Source organism: Cynocephalus volans, chromosome 1 (genome assembly GCF_027409185.1).
Source record: "Cynocephalus volans isolate mCynVol1 chromosome 1, mCynVol1.pri, whole genome shotgun sequence".
Classification (NCBI taxonomy): Eukaryota; Metazoa; Chordata; class Mammalia; order Dermoptera; family Cynocephalidae; genus Cynocephalus; species Cynocephalus volans.
The window spans coordinates 98,751,803-98,775,494 of record NC_084460.1 but is presented as its reverse complement, the minus strand read 5'-3'; the positions used below and the strand labels follow the sequence as shown (position 1 = coordinate 98,775,494).

Sequence of the window (23,692 nt, the reverse complement as noted above, 5' to 3'; positions counted from 1 at the left end):
AAAGGGGCACTTTATTTTCCCCCTGTGGATCTTATGTTTGAAAGATTTTGACTATCCTTTTGCATTTTTCTAGAAATAAGTGATTGATGTGGACACCATAATGACCAGACATGTGATTCAGGAAGGTGTATCTGCTCCATCAACCACGTCCCAGAAGTTTTGGTGATGTCACTAACAGTTAACCTGAGCTTTGATTAGCATGAAATTAGGATTGCAATACTTTCAACCAAATGTGAAAAAGTAAATTAAGGTTTTCATTAGGATTTCCAAAACACTGAAAATAATCTTTCGGGCTTCACTGCTACACTTGGACTTCCAGAAGGAGAAGAACCGAAGCAGAGAATCAGTGTCTTAATCCAAAGGACTGATTTCAAGGTTAAGAATTTTCTATCAGTAGAGGAAATGATTTTAGGTAAATCTCATCAGCTCTATGCTGAAAAGATATGCTCTTAAACTTTCATACTAAAATTATGTAGATTTTCTAAAGTGGCCTCCCCCTTTAAAAATTTTGAAATTCTATTTTTTAAAAAATATTGAAATATATGCAGCATAAACTCTTAATCTTAATTAAATATGATACTAAAATATGTCAAAGTTGTTTATAAACTTTACGATGGAATGGATTATTGTTTGGTATCAAAGGAATGTCTTCTTCACACTTAATCAAACTTCATTCTGTTTCTTCATTTGAAAAAAAAAAGGTTGGATTAAAATTTTCTAGGCCCAGCTCTGACAATCTTTGATTCTTAAACTCATTAAATCTAAAACTTTATTTTTATTTATTATTTTATTTTTATTATTTTTATTTATTTTTATTTTATTATTCTCCTGAGAATATGATCAGATAGTTAAGTTATATATTCTATATTATTACCATAAAAGCATAATCTAAAGTGTTATTTAGGTAATAAATCCATTTGATACTTATATGAAATTTGATTCAAGAAAATTTGAATCAAGAAGGCATGTTTTACTCAGAATTATGTACCTTATTAATAAGGGAATATGATGCTCTTCACATTAGGAACAGCAATACATCTTAACGTCTTCTGTTTGACTCATTTATGTGCTAAACCCACTTCACAGGTGTGAACACTCAGTTCTGGTAATGATCCCTCAGCCTTTCCCTAATCACTCATGTAGCATTAGTTGCCTCATTGCCATTCTGCCATGCTCTTGTTTTGGACTCCATGATTATTTCCTTCTTGGGGGCTCCAAAACCCATCCTTGACCTTTTACCTAATGCTAATGTGGCCAACACTGACACCCTTCCCTCTGTCACCCAGTATCTGGTTGGTCTGCTCCTGCCCTGGACTGCAAACTTTGTGGGACACAATTAGGCAGCTTTACAGATCCAGCTACCCTCACATTCATGTGACCCAATTTCAGCTCAGACCTCACCGTTATACCACAATCCTCTATTTGCCATCAGTGTCTTGATGTGCCTCCCAGTTTCATCGTTTTATTTATATAAATTCTTAATTTATAACTCCTGAGTCTACGTTGTCCAACCTTAATTTGGATGTCCCACTGCCACTTGTTACATAACAATCTCAGGACAAACTATTCATCCTTGTGCCAGAGTCAGTTCTCTACTGGCTTTCACAGGTACCATCTTACAACACCATTGCCTTGAGCTGAATGTCCCCCCAAAACTTAATCCCCAGGGCCGAGCCCGTGGCGCACTCAGGAGAGTGCGGCGCTGGGAGCGCGGCGACGCTCCCGCCGCGGGTTCGGATCCTATATAGGACTGACCGGTGCACTCACTGGCTGAGTGCCGGTCACGAAAAAACGACAAAAAAAAAAAAAAAAAAAAACTCAATCCCCATTGTAACTGTTGAATGTGAGAAAGCCTATTATGATAATTGAGAAGTGGGGTCTTGAAGATGTGATTACATTATCAAACCATGCCATAGTGAATGGATTAATAATGGTGGTCTGAGGGCTTTAGAAAGAGAGTAAATAAGGAGATTATTCTCTCTGCTCTCTCTGCTTCCACCATCTTGCAATGTGAGACACCTGGGTCGCTGTCACCACCACCAGATGGACTTTGGACTTCCCAGCCTCAAAAACTGTAAGCAATAAATTTTGTTTTCTTTATAAATCACCCAGTTTTCAAGTATTTCATTATAAGCAACAGAAAAGGACTAATACAACCATCTTCCAGCTCACCCAAGATCAAAACTTCCTCCTCATTTGCCCTTTTCCCCAAGTACATAAAGTCTTTCCTGGGGATTAGGAATCCTCTATCATACTTTCTGGTTAAGTGATTCTAGGCAAATCAATGAATTCCCTAGTTCTCAATTTTCTCATTTGTAGTATAAAAAGAGCAAGTAACTAACACTCAGTGTGACTGTGAGGATAAATACAATAATGTGAAAGTATGTTTCTCATCTCAGACTTACTTTGCAAAGACTGCACTGTATTTGCCCTTTTCTGTAGCCATGCAGCACAAATCTTCTCACTGCTCTGTTAGCAATCTTGCACACCTTCTATCCTTTCATTCATTCTGGTCCATTCTACATGGAATGACTTCTAATCTCTGCCTGTTGAAATCTTCTTTCTTGAAGGCATTCTCGATGCCAACCCTTCAGAAGCCTTTCCTGATCTTGAAACTAGATCCAACCTGTATATAAGCCACTTGAGAGCAGAAGCTTATCTCTATATCCTTGGAGAGTCAGCACCGTTTCTCACAGAAAGCATGTGCTAAACAAATAACTGTATGAACGGAGAATATTCCTTACCTTCTTGCCAGACTCATTTTTCCATATGCCCATCTGACAAAATTTTACACAATAAAACTAAGCTTTCATTTCCTTTTCCTAGTGGATTCTAGTTTCCTACCTACCTACGTCTTTCAATATTCTACCAACATTTCTGTCTTTCAGGCTCAAATACTCAGTTACCTTTAAAATAATCTGTACAAATGATACAGTAACAAAAAACTGAAAGCTGCCTCAATTTCCTGTTATTCTACCATGTGGTTATCAAAGAATTCAAAAGGCTTTTCCTGTGTAGACTTTCATTTTAAAAATTTTATAACTTAGCCTTACCCCTTATTGAGTACACTAACTTCACAGTAATTTATGTTTATATATTTAGCCAGTCTTGACATTCTAATAAAAACAGTTTTAGAATTAATGTTCTAATATTTAATATATGAACTTTTATATTAAAATGTCAGGGAATTGTGAGGCATATGTTATAAATTATCAGGTAAACAATAACCAACTACAATGCACAGTTACAGGCTTTTATCTCCAATCTAATAGAAAAATCCCAAGCCATCATTCTATGCTCATTTGGCCATTTTATAACTACAACACCATAACAACAACCACCAATATTAATTTATTGACTCATTAGTACATGCCAAACTCTACACTAAGTATTGTATATTAGCTGTCTTAGTTAGTCCTTACAATCACCCTATAGGGGAGTTCTACTATTTCCATTTTACAGATGAGGTTACTGAGATTTAGTGATGGGTAAGTCACTCAACCCAGGTCACACAAATTTTAAAACTGGAACTCAAAATCTGCTCTTTCTGTGTCCAAAGCCTGCATTAATAACCACTCTACTATGCAACTTTTCCAGAAATAACATCAAGATCAAGGATAAAATTACTTTCCTGGCACTTATCTGACATCCCAAGATGTTTTCTTTATCTTCTCTTGACCTCTAGGTCAGAAGCTGTCTAGATAGATAAACAGTCAATGAACTCCTTACACTGTCCCCTGTGTGGCTGGTTTCACACCTCCATGCCCTACTACCTAAAATCCAGTTGGTTCAACCTCTCCTTCATCCAACCTTATAGTGTTCACTTGCTCTGAAAAATATGTGTTTAAATAAAGTAGGTTTTATTTTTATGATACATAGGAGGAAAACGTATGACACACACACAGCTGGATATATTAGGGGTATCACAGCACCCCTTTCATCCATGTACCATATTTACATAAGCAGGAAGTCTCATTAATTACTTTTTCAAATTGTCTCACAGCTTATTCCCTTTCTCTTCATTCCCACTATAATCATCTGTCTGGTCACTGCAATAGCCTTCCAACTGGTAGCCCTCATCGGGTCTCTTTCCCTCTAATCTGGCCTGTGCACAGCTATCAGAGTTACATTTCCAAAACACCACTTTGATTATATCACACCCAGACTCACAAGCCACAGGACAGACTTCCAATTATTTAGCCTAGAACCCAAGGCAATTAAGTTCTTTCTACTCATGGAATCTCTCTTCCCCATGAGGTTCTGCTACAGATAACATATTACTTATTCTATGCTTTATGCAAAGTCATGCTTCTTCTGGCTTCTAAACCATAGGGCTCCTTGCTCTTTCAGAAACATTAAACTCCATTCTTTACACCTCTCCAGGAGACTGTGCAAGTCTCCTGTCTTCTAATATGACCCCTTTCTTTGAAACTCTGCTATCGTTTTTGACTTCAACCCACAGAATAGCACAGAATTAAACACTACAATGTACAACGGTAACTTTTCACCCACTAACTCATTTCTCTCCACATGGCAGGCTGTCAGTGTTAAATAAATGACCAGAATTACCCACACCACCTCCAAATTAATGTGGAATATACTTGCTGTTCAACAAAATGCTTTGTTTGAATTTTTACATTAAAAAAAATTAAAATCTTTTATCCCACCTATTATCTTAGATAAATATCATGTTAAATGTTTTTATAAATGGAGCAAAGTGTGATTAAGGTAGACTGAAGTGAAACTGTAGCTCAGATTATTTTTATATCAAATATAACTATTTTTTCAGGTACATCAACATTTTCTAAATCTTTAATGTTTAAAAACAAATTTTAAAAACTTTCAAGTCAGTCTAAGGTGATTATTTATGTTAAGAAAATTGTGTTTTGCTGATTCTGAATGAATGCAAGATAGACTCAGGTTCAAGTCAAGTGCCTACGTGGTTTAGAAAGTAGAGGCACAAAGGCCAGAATATCTAGTGTACTGGGCTCATGGTAGCAGGGTGGATGGGAGTGGGACAGACTCAAAGCTTTCCAATAGTTGCCCATGTATTTCATGCAACATCTGCATTTCATACAACATTTTTGCTGTGCTACCTAACTTATCCTCAGAATAGGAGGGCCCTAGAGTGCTTAGACAGAGCAGGCATGCCAGCTGTATGTTGAACTTGGAGAAGCTCTAAGAGGCTACTCCACTCAGAAAAGCTTTCCCTCTTAGCTATCTTCACAGTGCCCTGAAATGCCCATTTTCCAGTAGTTAAAGCGGGAGGCCCAATTAAAACGCAAATACACACTCACTGCTAGAAGGAATGACACAGGGGGAAAAACATACTGAAACCTCACCTACTTCCCAGTTCTGCCTCAGGCCAGCCTGCTGAGAGAATTCTATTAGATGTAAAGTAAAGAACAAGGGTGTGCTATTCAAAGAATGAATACTAGAACACTTTTGTGTCCTGATCTCAAGACAATTCTCTGTACTGGAACATTCCACATTTTACTTTCTTTAATATTTATGTCCTTTTGAATTTTCCTCCAAATGGTCTAAGCTATTTTCTTCAAATAGATGAATTTAATTATTCCATTTTTAAAGGGTGTCTAAGTTTAGTCATCTGGGGGCCCTTGGCATAGGGTGTAACAGATGACTTAAACTAGGAGATAAAGCTGGTCTGCACAGAATTTTAACAGCTTTGCCAAGTGAAATTCCTCAGGTAGTACACTGTGTGACTATCAGAGCAAAGGAGACCTGAGAACAATTAATTTCATAGAAATCTACTCATGTCTGTCTACCTTAACAGCAGTTAAAACTTCATCTGACTCAGTGAAAAGTTGAGAAGAAAGGTAACGCTGGCTTTCCATGTGGACTCTTAAGACGAATTTTGTAAACAAATGCCACCGTAAATTTCTTCTCTAATTTAAAACAGAAGAAAATCAATACTGGATATTTAATTTGCAGTTATTGATCTACCCTTTCTAAATACCCAGTAGAAGTAAAAGTTACTACAGTTCAGACTGCCTCTATAATCAGTAATAATACACCCCCCAAATATATTCTAGTTTTATTAAATTCCCATTTGTATTATGATTAATTTAATGGAGCTTGGGAGGTAGAAAGGTAAATTTATCAAATTTACTTCGTCTCTCAGCAGCAGAAGAAAAATGATCAAGATTTGCCAACTCTGACAATTTTAAACATAGTATCAGTTACTTATTTTCCTTTGTGACTGTGTTTTGATTTTTTTTTCCTTTATCTGAAGGAGTCATTTAAGGCAACTTGTCTCAGGGAAACAGTGAAATGGTTATGTTTATTAACCAAGGAACTCAGAAATACAGAGAAGTAAAAGAACTGGAGGTCAATCATGTCAAGTAAGTTTCCTTGTGCTATTTTTTTTTTTTTTATCACCAAGAGCATCACAGTCTGAGAAAAGCACATTAGTTTCAGTAACAATATTTGAAGAACTTACCTACTATTAAATTTCTCCTCTATCAAACACCAGAACAATTATGTGAACAGACTGTTAGTTTTGATCCTTTGTGTATAGGTCCTAATTTCCAAAATAAACAAGTCATTTAGATTTGAAGTCCTGCCAAAACACACCTTGCCCCTAGCAAGGACCCATTCAAGTTCAGCATTTTTAAGGAAGGGTGTCAGAGAGACATGATTTTACTTCCAGATTGTGGAGGTAAAAATCATACATCTTTGTCAGCAAGATACTAGTTCACTATGGTGGAACTATCTATAATCTAAAAACCAAAATTATGAGATACACACACACACAGACATAGCTTGGACATGTTTGTCCCCTCAACCTTTTTCCTCCCAAAGGTCACATTGAAATCTGATCCCCAATGTGACAGTATTGGGAACTGATGGGTCCTGGGGTGGGGGTGGGCAGTGAGTGAGTTTTCACTCTACTTGTCCCTGCAAGGACAGGTTGTTTAAAGGATGCTGGCACCTCGCTTCTCTCCCTCCCTCCCTCCCTCCCTCTCTCTCCCTCCCTCCCTCCCTCCCTCCCTCTCTCTCTTCCTCTCACCATGTGGTCTTGCACCTATGGGTGGCTGCCACTTTCCATCATGAGTAGAAGCAGCCTGAGGCCTGTACCAGATGCAGCTGTCCCAGAATCATGAGCCAAATAAACCTATTTTCTTTATTAATTATCCGGTTTTCAGTATTCTGTTATGGCAACTCAAAAATGGACTAATGCACTCACACACGCGCATGCACACACACACACATGGATTTGTTCCATAATCCATCTAAACACTGCATTTAGATGGAATTGATATGTGTGTCAAAAGTGAAAGCTAAATAAGAAAAGAAACTTTTTTAAAAAGCACACTCAACTTCAGAATAGACTGACAGTTTACTTATAAATATTTGAAATAAATTGACTGGATGTCAAATATCCTATCTATCTTGACATAACTTTCTTTCTTTTTTCTTTGAGCCAGACAATTTTAGAATCTTTAAAAAAATTGTCCATAACTTTCAAATTACTTTAGTTACTAGATCATCTGTTCTTAATGAGAGAAACAGAAGAAAAAAAGAGAATAAACTGTCTCTGCAAATCCATATTAGTGAGTCCATGAATAATTAGCCTACAAATCATTTGGATAATGGTGAAATCGGCATCAAGTCTGCTGTAATGATCCTTGTAAGATCTCAAAAACATCATTAAGGTATCTAGCTATTCCAATTTGCTTTGTTGTTTTTGCTGTGTTAAAACAATCATACAACCCAAGTGCATTAGTAATGCTGTGTAACAAATTAACCCAAAACTTCATCATTTTACAATTATATTTCTTATCTCACAGTTTCTGTGGGTAACAAATTTTGGTGCTACTTAACTGGATCCTCTGTCTCAGGGTCGTAAATAAGACTGCAGTCAAGATATGGGCCAAGGCTGCAGTCATCTTCAGGCTCAACTAATGGAATCTGTTTCTAATCTCATTAATGTGGCTGCTGGAAAGATTCAGTTCCTTGTGGACTTTGGAACAGAGGGCCTCATTTCTTGATAGCTATTGTCAGAGACCATCTTTCGTTTCTTACCTCATGGGCCTCTCCATAGAGAAGCTAACAACATGGCAGCTGACTTCCTCTGAGCTGGTAAGTGCGAAGACCAGAGAGAGAGAGAGTGTATAAAGACAAGACAAAAGTCATGTTCTTTTATAACTTAATCTTGGAAATGACAACCCATCACTTTAGCCATGGTCTATTTACTAGAGGTAAGACAGCAGAAGCAGTGTTCACACACCAGAAAAAGTGAATTATACAAGAGCATGAATACCAGCAGCAGGGATTGTGAGGAGCCATTTTAAGAGCAGCCTACCACACTACACCAGGGGATTCAAATTAATGCCTTAAAATGTTTAAATCATGCCTGGATCATTCTTCTACATCTACAAAATTTCTCTTTCTGAAGGAAGGGTTTGGTTATATATTTTAACGATATTTCAGAAGGTATAGTCACATAAAAATTTAAAAACTTTTTATATATTGTTAAATGTTTTATAGCATAATGTAATAAAAGCTAACACATAGTACTTACTCTGTGCCCACCACTGTTTTAACTATTATTTATATATAGTTGTTAATATACAAATACATATATATGTACTTCAAAAAGTTTGTGGGAAAATAGAATTGAAAGACAGTATGAATCCTTCCATAAACTTTTTGAAGTATGTATGTATGTATATACACACACACACGCACACATGCACACACATGCACACGCACACACATCCTTTTCTCTTTTTTATCCTTAAAATTTATCAAGTTATTGGTACTTAAGGATCTTCTATTACTTTTACTCCTAATCTTATTATTAAAAATTTCAAAAGTATAGAAAAGTTGAAAGACTAATGCAATAAATACCTAAAAATGCTTTTCCTAAATTCACCAACTGTTAAAAGTTTACATTTTCTATCTCTCTTAATCTCTCTCTGTCTCTCATACACGTACATTATTGTTTTTGCTTAGCTATTTGATAACAAATTTTACTGCTTCACATAAAATATGAGAATCTCACAGTATAATTTCACATATTTTCCCAACCTTTGTGCTAATGCTGTCATATATTTTACATCTACATAGAGAAAAAAACATTATATTATTATTTTTGTTATTATTATTGTAAACAGTCTTTCAAAGAAATAAAAAAATAGTGATTATATCTTCTATTTGCCACAAAATTTATCATTTCCAGTCCTTTTCATTCCTTTCTGTATATCACAATTTCCATCAATGTCATTTTCCTTAACATCAGGAATGTCTCTTAGCATTTCTTGTAGTGCAGGTGTGCCAGTGATGAACTTTGTCAGCTGTTTTTTATCTAAAAATTTATTCGTATAACCCTTAATTTTGAGATATAGTTTCACTGGAAATAAAGTTCTGGGTTCAGTTTTTCCTTCCTGTCAACATTTTTAAAATGCCATTCTATTGTCACCTATACTCCATGAATTCTCATGAGAGATCAGCTGTTTTTCACATCACTGTTCCAATGTATGTTATGATATTTTACCTCTTTTAGTCACTTTCATAATTTTCTCTTTAAGGCTGGATTTTAGCAGTTCAAATAGATTTGTCTGCATGTGGTTCTCTTTGTATTTATCCTGCCTTGTATTCACTGCACTTCTTGTAAATGTAATAATATTCTCAAATAAACTTGGTAAACTTTATTATTTCTTCAAAAAAAGGATTGTCTCATTCTTTCTCTCCACCATTTTTGGGATTTATATTACATGTAACGTGAACCACTAGCCATTGCCTCTCAAGTTACTGAGACTCTTATTATGTTTTTATTTTTTTTTCCCAAGCTTATTCTCTGTGTCTTTGGATGGAGTACTTTCTTTTGGTCTGTCTCATCAAGTTCACTAACCTTTTCTCCTTCAGTCTCCAATCTTCTTTTAAGGCCATCCATTGACTTTTAAAATTTCAGATATTGTAATTTTTAGATCTAAAATGTTCACTTGATTCTTTTTTTAGTAGTTTGTACTTCCTGTTCAGATTTCTTCATATACTTATTCATTGCAAACACTTTCTTTTAAATCATTGAATCTATTTATAATATCTGCTTTAAAGTCCTTTTTAACTAATTCCAAACTATAAATCACCCAAGGTCTGTTTCTATTAACTGCCATTTTGTTGATTATGGGCTCTATTTTCCTGTTTCTTCCCATGTCTAACATATTTTAAAAATTTTTCTACTGAACAGTAGAGATAATACATTTTTGGGACTCTAGATTGTATTATATATATATATATATGCATGCAATTTTGAACTTTGCTTTTTATAAATTTACAATATATTCTGGAAATTATTCCAAATCTTTATATCAAGATATTTCTCATTATTTTTTCATGATTGCATAGTACTCCATTGTGTGAATGTATTATAGTTTATGCACACTTTGCTTCCTAGAAAATTATCCATGTTATCTAATCTATTTTCTTATCTGTTTTCTAATCTATTTTCAGAGAGTTAAGCAAAGTAGTCTCATAATGTTTAGCTTCTTATGTTTCAATGGTTATTATATCTTATTTTATTTTATATTTTGCTCTTCTCTTTTTTCTTAATCATGATAAGTAGTAGTCTGTTTAATTTCCTAATGTTTCAAACTACCAAACTTTTAATTTTTTAATTATTTCTACCGTTTTTCTCTTTTCTTCTTAATTAACTTCTTCCTCTTTCTTCATTATTTACTTATTTCTGTTTTTTTAAGCTTAACTTATTGTTGTGTTTCTACCTTTCTGGGTTGAGAAATTAATTCATTTACTTCTTTTTCTATATGTATTGATATAAATATTTAAGGTTATACATTTTCCTCCAATTGCTGCTTTGTATCACACAGATTTGAATATGTTGTAGGTTAGCATTAATTTTTAAAATTTCTAAAATTAGAGTTTGTATTTTCCCCTCTCTTCAAAAGTTGTTTAATAGAGAGTCCAATATTTCCAGGTAAAGCCTATTTAATTAATTTCTAGTTTTGTTACATATTGATAAGAAAATGTTTGTATTATTGAAACTTTATGTAACATACTAAGATATACTTTATAACTTAATAAATGGTCAATTTTTGTGAGTATTCCACCTACACTTGAGAAGGCTCATATATGCTCTATTATCTTGGTGTAAATTTCAATATATTTGTAATACCTACCTTATTGGTTATGGTATTTATTGGTTATGGTATTTCATTTTATCCTATCTTAGAGTGAAATTGGTATATTAAAGTTCCATTACTTTGCCATGCCATTTTATGCTATGCAGCATTATAAAATTAAAAGGAAGAACCTATGCTCTTCAGAAGAGTTTGCATGCTCAAACGTTAAGACATTTTGTGGTAACATCGACCTTGCCTATCTTTGTTAACTCATTCTGAGCCATCTCCCTGAAATCCATACTCTAATGTTAAGCTCCCTTGTCATGCCTTTTCAAACCACCCTATTCGTACATTTTTTAAATTTCCACTCCTTGGATTGATTTTCTTTGCCCAGCAAACTCCAATTTATCTACCCAAGCTTCTTCTTCTCCCCCTCCACTTTTTCTCTTCCCAATACACTTAAGAAGCTAACTAGTCCCTCCACTCCAAGTGGCTTCAGGCAGCATGCATCATTTTGTTAAAGTATGTATCACACAGAATTGTAATTATTTTATTTTCTTCATTCTTCTGTTGCCTCCCTACTTGGCAGTAAGCTAGGTTAAAGCAAGGAGCTCACCTTCCTTATTTTTATATCTTGAAGGGTCTCATACAGTGGGTGGCACATAGAAGAGCCTCAATAAATACTTTGTAGATGGTGAGTCAATTAACTCTAATGGCCCCAAGTGCTTACTGAATACCATAACTGTAAATTATCTCATTTATTCTGCACAACCACCCTGATTTCCTATATGTAATCAAGCACTCTTTTGATAACTACTTTACTTGACATACATACACTTCCATTATATACATTACCATATTGAATTGCAATTATTTTCTTGCATATCTGGTTCTCTGCTAGATTAATAGTTTCTTCTCTCAGAGGAAACTTTCCACATCCTGCCATGGAGTAAATGATAAAGAATTGTTTGCTGGATGAGTAAATGAATGAATGAATGAATGAATGAAATAGGCACCATTGCCAAGACAAAGATTCTGGTTGTTAAAATCAGTATCTAATACAAGTGGTCTTCAAACAGTTCATGGAAGGATTTGTATTAACTTTTAATTCAATTTTTCCACAAACTTTTTGAAGTATCCTTGTATAGTGTCATACTGAGGAGAGAACATAATAAATGCAATATTTATTTTATATAACTATTATATTTTAATGACGGTTAAATTAGTAACCATATGCAATGGGTCAAATGTGACCCCCAAAACATTACGTATTGGAAACTTGATGTCCATTGGAACAGTGTTTAGAGGGTAGGGAACTTAATTATGGTATTTCAAAGGTGGGGCCTTTAAGAAACGACCAGATTATGAGGACTGTGGCCTTGGAAATGGATTAATCTATTCATGGAGTCGTGGGCATGGTACTGATTTGTTTAGAATGAGAGAAAGTGAGACTGTTAGCTGTCTTGCTCACTCATTCTCTCCATGTGACACCCTGTATTGCTGTGGAAAGTCACCACCAAGAAAAAGACCCTCACCAGATATGTTCCCTGGACTTTGGACTTCCCAGCCTTCAAACTGTAAAAAGTAAATTTTGCTTTTTTGTAAATTACCCAGTTTCAGGTATTCTGTTATAAGCAACATAAACAGACTAATATACCATATTATTCTAAGCATGAACATTTTAATGGAAAAGGTGCTTTCTAAAGTGATAAAGGAAAAATGTATTAATAAATGATTATGTTGCTTTATCATAAAGGTAGTGATTTCAATGATACTTTCATTTTGGAGGAAAAAAGTTAGATAGAAATGATAGTTTTCTCATCTGAAAAATTAGGCTGTGTGAAGGAATGATATATTTGAAATACAGACATCATTCTAGTTCTAAATGACTGTCATATAACATTGCAGATAATATAATTAGTGTTTTTCTTTTAGGGAATACTTTCTTTTTTTTTTTTTTTTTTTTTTTGTCTTTTTCGTGACTGATAAGGGGATCGCAACCCTTGGTGTGGTGTCGCCCACACCGCACTCAGCCAGTGAGTGCACCGGCCATCCCTATATAGGATCCGAACCTGCAGCGGGAGCGGCGCTGCGCTCCCAGTGCTGCACTCTCCCGAGTGCGCCACGGGGCCGGCCCTTAAGGAATACTTTCAAGCCACTGAATTATACTGTTTTCCAGTTGATATATGATAAGCTACAATTTTTGGAAACAAAAATTTAAAATACGTTGGGATTATTATATGTGAACAACAGTAAAAGATGAACTCCTCTTGGCCTGAGGAGGAGGTCATTAATAGCTGTTGATAAAGGAAAAAAAAAATCTATTTCTATATAAAATAGGGTGCCACCTGGTGAAATAGAACTATAGGTAGTCCTCTTACCTTAGATTATATGCCTTAATACCTTAATACTCAATACACAAACATTTGAATACAATTATCAGTAATCTCCTATTGTCCTTCACTCCCAAACTTCAAAAGCTTTCTAAAAAGTCACTTTCACTTTTCTAAAACCTTTTAATCAATCCATTTAGATCAGTGGATCTGAATCAAGTTGAAATTCTTAATAATAGTCTTAATTTATGAGACATATCTTAATGACTCTTTATCCTTCTCTAGAGAAAAGCTTTCTTTCCTCCACTGCCCTCCCCCAAACACACCTAAAAGCCCATGTATGAATTCAGAAAACACATTAAACTAGTCTTGTGAAATAACTAGAGTTCCAATTTGTTTCCAAGTAAAATTCAGAGAGTTAACTTAAGTCAACAGATGGTTTGGGGCTTGTTTAAAGAAGAAATTATCTCACTCCATATGTAATCTTGTGAGACATTGAATCAACAGCTGCACTTTTTTTTTTTGTCTTTTTGTGACCGGTAAGGGGATCGCAACCCTTGGCTTGGTGTCGCCTGCATCGCGCTCAGCCAGAGAGCGCACCGGCCATTCCTATATAGGATCCGAACCCGCGGCGGGAGCGCCGCTGCACTCCCGAGTACGCCACAGGGCCGGCCCAACAGCTGCACTTTTATACGTAATTTCTAGAATCCCATTTTAAGAAACTGCATTCAGCAAATACTCAGTGGAGATCCAGTAACTTCAGAGTTTCTGTCCCTTGTAGAGTAGCCAAGCCCTTATTAGCCTACCTTGCAGATCCTTTCTAAATAAATTGGCTTGAAGCTACCACATTTTGATGTTATTTTTATCCCAGATCCTGTTAATTAATTCTGTTGATAACTATTTTAAGCATTTTAATGAGCTACCTTGTACCTCTGGACCACTGAAGCTAAAAACAGTCCTTTATATCCTTTAAAGAATTGAAATAATCAATTATGCAAAGTCCTTCTGAGACAATTATTTATATGGGTTGACAATACTTCTTATAGTGGCAACCAGGAAGGCTGATATGTTTTATCCCTCTAATTCTGCTCTTCTTTTGGCTGGCCCATCTACAATGCATTTACCAATTCCACTGGCTTTCCTCTGAGTGTAATGACTTTCCTTGTGCTCTGTTAAAAATATATCCCCACAAATCAAGAAGAAGCAGATTCAGACTAAGTGGCTGAGAAGATTTACATTCTATTGCTAACCCAGTTATTACTCTGCTGAAAACCCCATAGCATCAATATAATGAATCCCTCAACTTCTGGAGTAAGCACAATTTTTCTTCCCAACCTCATTGGCTCCCAACTTTCTGCTTGACCTTTTACAATCTTTGTGTGGCAGAACTTCATTACAACCATTTAATGATGCACAAATGGCACACAACACCAAGGTCACAGAAGATCACAAGTGAAACTTTTCAAACACCACCAGAATAGGTATTGAGACCTTGTTTAAGAGGCAGAATAATCTTATGGAGGAATCATACCTTAGAATTCAGTACGTCTCCCAAGGGCTGCTAATGCAAAATATTGACCATTTGGTAAGTTGAATAACTACCCTCAACAAACCTTTTTTAAGAGCAAAAGAACCTGATTTCCCAAGCTGTAAATGGCTAAGTGATTCTAAATGGCTCCTTAGGTATCCTATCTCAGTACTAGAGGGATAATAGCTTTAGGATTCCCATCCAGACAGGTTTCATTATATAACTCACAGCACTGATGTAAGCTCAAGAAGCCAGCACACACATATTTTTTCTTATCAGCTTGAGCCAGCAAAAAGCACCTCAAAATCCCATTGTAACATAAGTTGAGGATGTGAAAAGCACAGAATTCCAGCATGGCTCTTCACATGATTGATTGACCAAAAGTGGAGGAATCTTGAAGGCGTAGGAGTAAGCAAGTTGAATTGTAGGGCAGGATGTGGAAAGAAAAAGGAGGGGAGTTTGATTCTGATCAGCAATCTCCTTCAAGAAAATGGATATCGGTTTAAGGAAGGGGAGAGTGAAGGGAAAAGTTTAGCTCCACTTGCTTTCAGTTCTACTGCTCAAGGAGAGCAAAGAGGGACATGCTCTTGTTCTTTTTGCAGTTTTAATCATTCCTGAGTTGTTTCCCATTTTTTCTTTTACTGTCTTGTCTCTTCTTCCTCCTTCCCTATTCTTCACATCAACTGGAAAATTCCAGGTGGAACCTAAGGCTGTGTGATCTGTTGACATAGGAGGTGGAGCAGGCTGTTCAGAATTAGTGGGAAAAGAGAAAATATTCCAATTCATTTTCATCTGTTCAATGCCATTTTTTAAAATAATGGACTTTATAGTTTTAGTTTTACAGGAAAATGGAGCAGGAAGTACGTACAGTTCACATACCCTCCCCCCATACCCACAGTTTCTCCTGTTATTAACATCTAACATTAGTGTGGCACATTTGTTACAATTAACCAACATTGATAGATTATTATTAACTAAAGTTTACATTAAGGTTCCCTCTTGTGTTGTACAACTCTATAGGCTTTGCCAAATGCATAATGTCATGTATTTACTAGTACAATATTCTACAGAATAGTCTCACTGCCATAAAAAATCCTCTGTGCTCCACTTACTCATCCTCCTTAACATCCGTTTTTTTTTAAACGATTTTTTCTTCAATATTTTTCATTGTGGTAAAATATAGAGTATATAATAAGTACCACGTGGAAGCCCAAATGAAAAAAAGGCTCTGAATTGAAGACCTCCAGACCAACATTGGTGGTACCATGATGACTGCCCTCAATGCCCTTAGAAAAGCTAAGTAATTACTATGGATGTCCCTTCTCCAACTCATGCATTCACAAGCAGTTCTAAAAAAGACAAAGATGAGAATCCGGAAGCTACAGAAATTGGTTCCAAATCCATGAAGGCCCTGGGCCCTGAGACACAGTGGGTACTGTGAAGTAAGATTGTCAGTCATGCTGCCACATACAGCCTGGTTCAAATCTCCTGCTCAGAAACTTGTGAGTCATAGGAATTCAGCACAATTACTTAACTATCCCGTACATCAGTTCCTTCCTGTCAATTTGTAGTAGTATTTAACTTGCAGAGTTATCAAAAAAATTAAATATTATATAGAGCTTCTTGTGCAGAGCTTGCTAGTTAATGTATTCTCAGTAAGTGATAGTTGTGGTCATCATCAGATATGTGATTTGATTTAAACATTATGAGAGCCTATGGTTGTCCATTTTCACCAAGTCTCAATAACAGTGAAAAATATCTATCAGCTTAAAGAGCGAGTATGTTTTTTTCCAAGGTTTTTACAGAAAAGGCCATCTGGTTTAGTTTAGCACACTATTTGATAGGGAGTAAAACTGGGACTAGAGGTGGATGCATTTTATATCCCATCTACAAATTTGATTACTTGAGTCCCTCCTTCCCCCCTGCCCCCAAACACTTCATTTATAGTGGTTTCACTCTTAAGCTATTCCATCCCATCGGCACTACAAACACTTTTAAATGGAGTTGTAATATACCACCCTTCCCATGCAAAGTTGCCTTTGAGGCCATGACAACCCACAGCTTTATTTCATAGTCTAAGTCAATGCTGGGGACAAAATGATTCATTTACTAGATTAACTAGCTAGTCTAGCCCAGGAAGAAATGTTAGATTGCACTGTTTACCCTGCCAGGCTTTCTGCCATATTCTCCCAGGCCCAAGCTGTATGATGGCTGGCAGCTTTGGTAGTGAGCACAGATGGAGAATAATGGAGGTGCCCAGTTAGCACCAGGCACATGGTAGAAGCTCAGAAAAGTATTAAACGGCAATGGGAAACTGTTCATATTCTGTCTACATACAGCTGTTATACACTTTTGTGAATATGTTTGTAGATCAGACTACTCATATTTCATCCTCAAGCCTGCAGGGTTGAATGTAAAAGAACTGGCATTTGCTTTAAGAGTTCTCAGTTATCTTGCCCAAGAAAATGCTGAACCTTTGGCAATAGGAGTTATCTATAGACAAGGAGGTACTGAAAAATTTACTGCTTTATGTATTTATGCATAGAAAATTTTCCTCTCTGAAAATCTTAGATAAGTGGGATAGGTTACTATAAGCTTTTGCAAAATAATATATATAACACATGGCCATTGCTAAATATCCTTACATATTTAGGCAGAAATAGGTCAAGTAAAATTAACAATAAGAAATTTATTATTTTAAAAAATTTTCAAAATACGTAAGCAAAGCCGAGTTATGATGCAAATTCCTTAAATATCTTTACCTAACATTCATCTATTTACTTATGAATTCTTCAACAAAAATATACGAGTTCCTACCTATTGGGTTTCAGGCAATTTGATGCATACTAGGAAATGGTAAGAAAGATGCAAAAGGAAATACAAGAATCTCCCTATCTTTATTGTAACATGGCACTCCTAATACTCTTTTCCAAAAATCTGTAAAAGTGAGACTCACCTGCAGTGGGATGGGAAGTGTGTCCAATTCATGCACGTTATCTAATGTAACTGAAACAGGAACTCTCCAGAATAAATGCTTTACCTTGTCATAAAATTTCATTACAGAATGTGTCAAAACAATGTACAAGCAAATGGAGTTAAAGAAGTTAAGTTTTTATAATTCTGAAAAGTCAACTGTGAAAAAAACTGACTCTGGCTAATTCCCCATGCACAGACCGCTTATACAAGGATAATGACATAGAAGTCTCTGAACTCATTCACTTGACAGAGGAAGCATAAAAAAAAAAAAAGAAAAAAAAACTGGTAAATATATTCTTACCTGCCTTGTTACCACTTGCCATCTGTGATATTAATGCATTCCTACAGTCACTTCACTTCAAATGCAAAGAAATCACTTTAGCTACAACTGTGTCTTCCCTCAAAATCACAACTAGTGCCTTCTATACCTGACTTTGCAAGGACTTCTTTTCAACATCTAAGACTAAGTCCTTTCTACTATAAAAAAAAAAAAAAAGGCAGAAGGGATTAGCAAATTACACTTGATCTTAGCCAAAAGGCCGAGAAGCGATGGGATTAGCAAATTAAATAAAATTATTTACCCCCAAAAGTAGAGCTAGTTTTAAAATTATACCTGGGGAATTCAACAACTTGGTTTCCCTTGACTGAAAATCACTTCTGTTCTATATGAGAAGGTCTTCTTTTCTGACTGAGCTTTGGGAGAGATGTAAATGGAGGGTAAAGGAAGAAAGGGGACTTCACCAACATGTCAGATGGGCAAAATCAGCTCTGGAGAATCAATGGGTGATAGCTGTGGCATTGATCATCCATACCAAAACTAATGTAGGATCAATGTTACTTTCAGCCAGAGCCAGCTTCTAGTGGTAACAAAACTACATACAGAAGATTAGAAGACTTTATGGAGGGGCATTCTTCAAATCCAGTTGCAAGGCAACTCATTTCTATGTCTTGTGTCTTGCTGGAAGGTTTTGTTTATATATCAAATTATGCTTTTACCTTTTGGCCTGGCTGCCCCCAGACCTGGGACCATTCTGCTAGTATAGGAAGCCCTGGACACCCTGCTGCCAAATTCGGGCTTACGAGCATCTCTACAGGTGCTAATTTCTTTTAACACTAAGCATTGCAGTAGTTCACACATCAATAATTACCAGGAAGTTTCTACCTCTCCCACAGAAAACTGTACCCTGCCGGATCAACGCCTCTAAATTTTATTGTGATAAAAAATACTTAAGTTATGACTTACTTTCTTCTCCTCTAATTACATTTTAAGGCCAATTTAAAACCAATTAAATTCTTGGGGTTTTTTACCCCCCTCATTCTGCCATTAATAGGCCCTAAATTACAAGAATATAAGAAGCTGTGGAACATCAATCTACAATCACAATACTTTCAGTAGAGTTGTCATGAAATTACAGAAGGATAACCAAATGATTGGATGTAATTAGGCGGGAGGAAAATAAGACCCAACTCAAAAATGTCAATCAACAAGTAATTAATCATAATGTAGAAAAATGAAAAAAATATATACATGGCTTAAAGTCAGATTAAAAAACTGTATTCCCTAGGGGAATAAAAACATCCAATGATGAATTAGAAGGCTTTGATTAATAATTTAAGTCCATGTTTACCATAATAAATGACAAGCCTTCACAATTGCCTGAAAGAAAAATGGTTTTCTTAAGTGGAAATATAGCACTTGAGCTTATCTGCAAATGACGTGCAGAAATTTAACATTTCATTAAATGGTTCATTACAGCAAAATAAAAACAGAAATGGCCATTTATCTTTGAGGAGTGACTATAAAAATCCCATTATGTGTATTGGGATTAGAGAGCTTCTGTGGTGAGAAGTTGGAATTCTCCTTTGTGTTGAAGGTAAAACCTGCTCCAATGAAAGGTTCAAAGTTTACTCTCATCTTTTAAGGAAATTATGACTTTGAGTTAGTGAAAAAAAAAAATAACAAATAGACTGTTTGTTAAAATGACATAAGAACGATAATAATTTTATAATATGTATAATTCAATAGAGAGAAGTATTTATTTTCAGAAAGAAAAATGATCTTCAAGTTCATCTTTCTTCCCATCCATATGCCTTGCGTCTAGACCCTGAGAGCCTGAGTTTGAGAAAGGGAGAAAGAAAAATGACTCAGCACCTAGTAAGAAAGCACATTGAAAGAGAACAAAGCATGAAATATCGGGAAAATGCAGACATGAGGAATCACCCTATATACTCATCACATCTCTGAAAAATATCTAAAATGTATTTCTGGACAAATAGGCTGTATGATTTCATGGTTAAGATCTTGATTTCTGGGGAGAGACCTGTGCTCAAATTCCCTTGGGCAAGTTACTTAACCCCTCTAAGTCTTAAGTTTCTCATCTTTAAAAAGAGGATAACAATAATATCTGGTCCATGGAGTTGTGAGGATTAAATAGCAGAGGAAACACATGTAAAACCCTGAGCACAATACCTGGCATATACTCTGCTCTCAAAATATGTTATTTCCTATTGGAAAACACAATTTATCCTTAGATTCTGCTGGGACAGAGATCATTCGCTGTAACCTACTTTTAAAAACAGCAAACAAAACAAATTCATTGTCCAGTTTTATTAGATAGACATACCTGACATTAACAATGTTATAAATTTATTTATAATTGGATTAAGGGGTAAGATGTCAGGTATGAGAAGGATAATTGCTAACATTTACTGAGTGCTTGCAATGTGCCGAGCATTGTTTTAAGTGTTTTACACTTACTGAATCAGTTGTTCTTTAGGAGATGTTGACTGAACACATGAATGAATCTTCCTAAAGTGGCCAAAATCTTTAATGTTTTACCCATCTTACAATTTGAGTCCAAATGCTCCCCTCTCCAGATTTCTCTCCAGCTTTATTGGCCAAAGGCCCAACAGTCTAGCCACACAGGACAAGACACAGTTTGGGATTTTTCTTTTTTGTGGCGGCTGGTCAGTAGGTGGATCCAAACCCCTTGACCTTGGCATTACAACACCGTGCTCTAACCAACTAAGCACCAGCCAGCCCCAAGTCACAGTTTCTGGATCAGATCTTTTGCCTTTTCTGCAGCCTGAATTACATTGCTCCTTTCTATGACTGCCAACTTCTTTCCAGGGCTAGTTCAAACACGTTTCTTCAGTGACACCTTCCCCAGTTTCCTCAACCAGATTAATGTCTCCCTATTCTGTGTTGCTGGAGTCCTTTGTTTTTACATGTCCTTTTATTTATTCAGTAGTTAGGAATTAAATGTCAGTGATGACCACCAGGTACTTTTAAGTGCTAGAGAGAAAAGACAAGCCTTGCCTTTAAGGAGTCCATACTCAGAAAAGTGAACCCACATGCTCAGATCCAGGTAACGAGTGCTGTGATATATGCAGATTATAAGCATAGTAATATAGCTTTGCATCACAGTTTCGGAAGGCTTTCTGAAGGAGGTGACTCTAGTGCTGGGTCTTGACAGAAAAGTAGGGAATTAGTCAGGGGAAGAAGCCAGGGTCATTCCAGAAAGGAGAAACCACAAGTGGAATGGCAGAGGTCATCTCTTGGTTTACAAAATGCAAATAATTTGAGAGAGGGTTTCTTAAAAGCATGATCCACCAAATCACTGGCAGACTGTTCAGAAATTGGGAATGTTTAGAAATTTTAATGGAAAGTTGACGTGGCCATGACATCAAAGCATCAGAGGACTCATCATTGCTTTGAATATCATCTAGACCAGTTCTTGTCATGTGGCATGAGCAGTGTACTAGTCACATTAATGTAGTAGGACCATGTATGTGTCCACAGTGAATTAGAAATCAAACAAACAAACAAACAAAAGCAACTGGTTCTTGAGAAGAACGAATTTAGAACACCCGAAACATAGGAGCAGGGGATAGCAAGAAAATAAGATAGAGAAGAAGGAAGGGTCCGATCATGAAGGGTTTTGTGGGCCAATATAACAAGTTTTATTATAGGAAGAATTAAATGAGTTCAAATGGTGTGTCTTTAGTTAATAAAATTGTGTATGCAAGACCATCACAAACATAGATGTTTAAGATATAATAACTGCCATTTGTCTTTTGCCTCACAGTTTACAGATTAGTTTTACCCTCATCAGCATAGTTAATTATCATAACAGTCCTGAGACCTGAATAGAGCAAGGCATTTTCCTACTGTTTTGTTTATGTGCACATTGAGGCTCAAGGATATTGAGGAATTGGTCCCAAATCACATGACACTAACACTTGAAAGCAAGAAACTCACCAAATTTTTTTTATTTCAATTTCTGGGTACTTTCTTCAACACAACTTTATCCTCCCTAAAAAGATAATATTGCTCTGACAGAATATAACTGAAAAGTCCTACTCATGTGCTTTGGGGATGGTACGAGGATAAGCACAGAGCAGAAATAACCTCATTCCATAATGGCCTTCACTGGATGAGGTAGCAATTAGCTACGAAACATTTACTGCTACATCTATTTTGTTAGAAGCATTTTTGATCGAAAGAACATTGCTGCTACTTCCACAAAGCAATTGGCATTATAAAGTAATAATCTCTACTGATTAAGCCAAATTGGGAAACCTCTTAGAAGCCTATTGATTGTGAATTTTGTTGTCAAATTTGAAGTACTGAAAATCACACAGATCCCTGCCATTAGAGTCAGTGACACAGATGCTAATACACTCTCTATTAGAAGCACCTAATTACCTCACCTTTGTTCTTTTAAAGACTACTAAGATGAGAGTTTAAATGAATCTTACAGTAAAATATTAGCCTCAAGGCTCTCATCACATAAATTTGTTTGATTCCATTTGATTTTTATTGCCACATTTAAATTTACCTGTATATCACCCCATTTAATGCATGAAATATATGCTATAATAAGAAATATGACTATTGACTGAAACATATTCAAGTTAAAAAATGAGCAGGTCACAATGAACTTTGTTTCATGTCTCTTTAAAGTATTGATAGTTATTTACTATAAATTATACATTCTTACATATGTCCTTTGTTTAATTAAAAAAAAAATCTCATCAATTATCTTTTTAGCTCTTCAATGAAGTCTCCAGAGAAAACAATTAATAACCTCAAAAAAAGAAAAAGTAGGACATGCTATCAAAAATCTCCAGAATCATCTCAGAGAATGTATAACAGATTGATACACTGAGTAGTTTTGTCCCTACCAAACACATGCCCTTCCCTTCCCCCCAGATTGAAACGACAACCTTGTTTTACATTTCCCACTTGGCACATTGAGTAAATTGGTCCATGGAGAAAGAAACCCAGTGGCATCTCAATATGGGGTGTGAGGCTGCAAGTAAAACAGGAAATTAACATTTTACTGGACTTGCTAGGAGTTTGTCAGCCTTGAGGAAGTGTTAAAGCAGATTATGTTACATACATCACTAAATTCCTCCACAGAAAGGAAGGGGAGGGGTCCTTTATGGGTACTGGAAAGGCAGAGAGCCCAAGTGTCTAGAGCTATGACTGTCAAGAACACAAGTCTACATCTCTTTTCAATTGTATTGCTTTCCATCTTTATTCAAACAAACAGGACATTAGATAGAACAAAACCATATTAGGCCCATCTGCCTGTCAAGGATATACTTTTCACTTATGAGTGGGTGGGGTAAGGATTTTAATGACACATGTAATTCCACAATCTTTTTGAGGCTCACACAAGGTAATGTCACTCGCTCTCAAGAAATATTTCCTTTTATTAGTTTGATCCCGTTAGTTCTCTCCATAG

At 35.9% G+C, this 23,692-nt stretch overlaps 1 protein-coding gene and 1 pseudogene across 6 annotated transcripts in view; both read right to left on the bottom strand.

Moving 5' to 3' along the window:
- NLGN1 (neuroligin 1) overlaps positions 1-23,692 on the bottom strand; it is a 662,017-nt gene that overhangs the window by 195,932 nt on the left and 442,393 nt on the right. The window lies entirely within an intron of this gene.
- Positions 18,335-18,490, bottom strand: LOC134364876 (U2 spliceosomal RNA; annotated as a pseudogene).